Source organism: Arachis duranensis, chromosome 9, assembly GCF_000817695.3.
Source record: "Arachis duranensis cultivar V14167 chromosome 9, aradu.V14167.gnm2.J7QH, whole genome shotgun sequence".
Lineage (NCBI taxonomy): Eukaryota > Viridiplantae > Streptophyta > Magnoliopsida > Fabales > Fabaceae > Arachis > Arachis duranensis.
The window spans coordinates 109,717,969-109,721,489 of NC_029780.3; positions in this window are offsets into that span (position 1 = coordinate 109,717,969).

The following is a 3,521-nucleotide window of genomic DNA, read 5'->3' on the forward strand; positions in this document are numbered from 1 at the left end:
TACATAATTTTTTCGCATTACATTTTATATAAATTTGTACAAAAAAATGTGACATTATTAAAATAAAAATTACATTATTATCTCCTGTAAATAAATTATTTTTTTCTTCTCCAAACCAAATTTCGTCTAATTCATTACTCAAAGCAATTTAACCCTTTAATATTTTCAAGTCAGACTATACCTTAGTTTTTTTTTTTGTTTTTTTTTGTTTTTATTGTAAACCACTATTTAGGCTGAGGTTGTGTGTGCTAGAGCCACTTTTTAATTTAGATGTGGAAAAGAAAATGGTGTAGGAAGCATATATGAAGTGTACAGGTGCTTTACGCTGGTGTCATGAACAAAAATCGGATCGTTCGATTTGTGTTTAAAAAATTCAAAAAATTTGAAGTACGGTAATTGGACTTCCGATTTATGTACTCCAAATTTTTTTAATTTTTTAAAGGAAAAGTCTAAGGGACCAGCAACTTTGTTAAATTTTGGCCAGCATGTAACTAGCAAAGAAAAATGAGCCATTGGATGAAACCTCATATCAATCTCACACCATTAAAATCATTATTGATGGCTATTTGATGGCTACAATTCACAAAAGTTGCTGATCCCCTAGCACTCCTCATTATTAAATACAAATCGGAGGGTCCGATTACCTTCACCAAAATTTAAATTTCCTCTTCCACACTAATCGAACTGTCCAATTAGTAAGCTTAATTTTTTTACAATCCCTGTTTCAGAAAAACTGTTCCTACATCCATGTCTAGCACCCAAAAAAATGAGCCCCTACCACTTTTGTATTTTTAATATTGGATTAACAATAGTGTTTTTCTAAATTGTGATTACTGTGGTATTTTTCTAAAGGGTAACACTAGGGAGACAATAAAATATGTCTACAATGGCTACAATGGACCGTTTTATAAGGCTCAATTTAGTTTAATAGGATAAATTAACCCATTAATAACTCTAATCTTTTATATATGTTTAGTTAACCATACCACAAAATTATAATTAATTACATTTTTTCCCAAAATCCTAATAAAGGAGATTGAGGCCGTTTCACTCCCAATCAATTAACCTTGCATTTGTTGAACAGAACCAAGAAGACTCCTCAGCGTCGTTTTGCAAGGAAGACTCTGCAGTGCCGCAAACGCCAACCAACCGTGGCCGTCGAGAAGACCCCACCGTCACCGCCCGAGGCCGTCGAGAGAACCACACCGTGACCGTCCGAGGATGTGGAGAACAGCCCGCCTTCATCGCCCGAGGAAGTCCGTGCCCCGCCTCTGATCAGCGCCGAAGGGAGAGCGGCGGCTGAACACCCCGCCGTCACTGACCCGGAAACCGTCCGTGCTGTGCCTTCGGTCAGAGCTGAAGGCAGAGGAGCGCTCACGACCGAAGGGAGCATTCTAGCAGTTTTACTCGCGTGGGCAACGCCATCGCCGACCAGCTGAACATCCGATCCGAGGTAATCAGCCGCGTTCTCGAAGTATCTGTTAGTATCTGTAGTTGTTCATTTTTTGAATGCTTATTGCTGTTGCATGTTGTGTTAGAGATAGATTTTGTTGATTATATGAGCGTTTAACCATGGTGAGAAAGCTTTGGGTGCCATGGTAGCATCCCGGAGATTGTGGGCTAGGTAGTTCATTTACGTTGTTGCAATTCATGTTGATTTAACTTTAGCGTGGGAAAAGTATGAAAAAGTTTGTTCCTTTTGGTTTCATATCATTTTAAATTAATTTTTTTCCTTTTTTTGGTGTGTATCTGTGTGGACCATGTGCATCTAATTTGACGTTTTCTTGGTTGACCATTGTTGAATCTTCGTTGACATTATCACGGATGGTTACTTTAGTATAATAATGGATGTTTAGTCTTGAAATTTTGATAAAGATTGGTCAATTTTCGCTACCAAATATGTTTCTCTTGTCACTGTAACCAAATAATTAACCTCTTTTTATGATATTGATATGTAATAACACTAAAAGAATTTTGTTCTCAAGCCTGGACCCCCTGATTTTTAGACCTGAGCGAAGAAATTAAAGTTAGTATGCTCTAACAAGGTAATGTTTGCTACATGGACAAAGGAATGTGTTGGTGGCTTTGCGAGGCATCTTTGTATCATGCTGTTTTGTGCAAAACAAGCTTGACTTTATATGCATTAATATACTTAAATCCTGCTTCCAGCTACATGAGCCGGATAAATACACAGTATTAATTTTTTTTGTGCCGCAGGAAGCCGTAAAACAACCATTCTATCTCAAGTTCAGGCTCTCAACAAATCAAGCGTGTTAACCTACTATTAGGTGAATCCCCTTTGTTTAGTTTTCCTTATATAATAATTCTCACAACATGCATGTTGGTTTATACAACTTGATATCACGGTGTCCGCTTTCTATATGTTTGTATTTGTTGCGTTGTTGGATGGCTTCTAAGATTCCGCCTGAAACATGTATCTATCATCTTTGTTCCAACCTACTGATGAACAGCTAAGTGTCGTCGCTGAATCTTGTGCTAGGAAGAGGACTGAAACCATAATTGTGTCTTTGGTGCATCTTATAATTTCTAAACGGTCTTGTTTATTATGTCATTCAACAGTTTATAATGAACATGCTTATTTTATTTTTTGGTTTTTGTATGATTATTAATTGTTAAATAAAAATTTCAATTCTATATGCTCATGTCAGACTTGCCTGAAGTGAATAGCTTTTTTGTGAATCATTTATTGGCATGCTCTCTAGTGAAGGAAGAAAACAATATATGGAGCTCTCTACTTGATGAATTGTGTGAAACTAGTTTTTCTTGATGTTTGGTATGCTTGTAGTTGAAAGATGTGCTCCTGGTATTCGATTGTTAGTGATATTTGACATGATCCATAGTTATTTTGATTGTTAGTTAAGTGTGTGGATGGTTAGTTGTATTGTGTATCTGCTGATATATGTATTGATGAATTAGTTTTTCATCCTAATTATAGATGGTTTACTGTTTCTGTTCCTTCTAATTTTAGATGCAATGAATCTTGCTTAGATGCTTGGTTGTTCCTAGTGAAGAACTTCATTGTTGCAATTTCAGTATATTGGAACGTGTAGAATAAATTATGGGTGTAGATGGTTACAATTGATTTAGTGTTAGATAAATAATACCTACTGAAGTGATTCATGGTTGAGCTATTGTTGTTGGTGGTGAGATTCTAGCACTTATAGTCTTTAAGATTGGATGAAGGTTGTCTATTCTATTAGACCTTCTTGGTATAGGGCATGTGAGTGCATGGATTGGTTTTTGTGTGTTTGAGTTAAGGGTGCAGGAGTTGTCACTATTTGTGTATGTGTGCTATTTATATCATTATGTGCAGTATCATCACGTATATTGTTTTGTGCAGTATCATTATTTATTTGAACATCATTATTAATGTGAGACTTATTATGACTAACTTGTGTAATTTCAATTTGAAAGTTCAAAGGCTGATTATTTTCTCCATGATATTCATGATAGGCATAATCATATGAAAAAGGATCCTGGCTTATGGTTTTATTGTAATA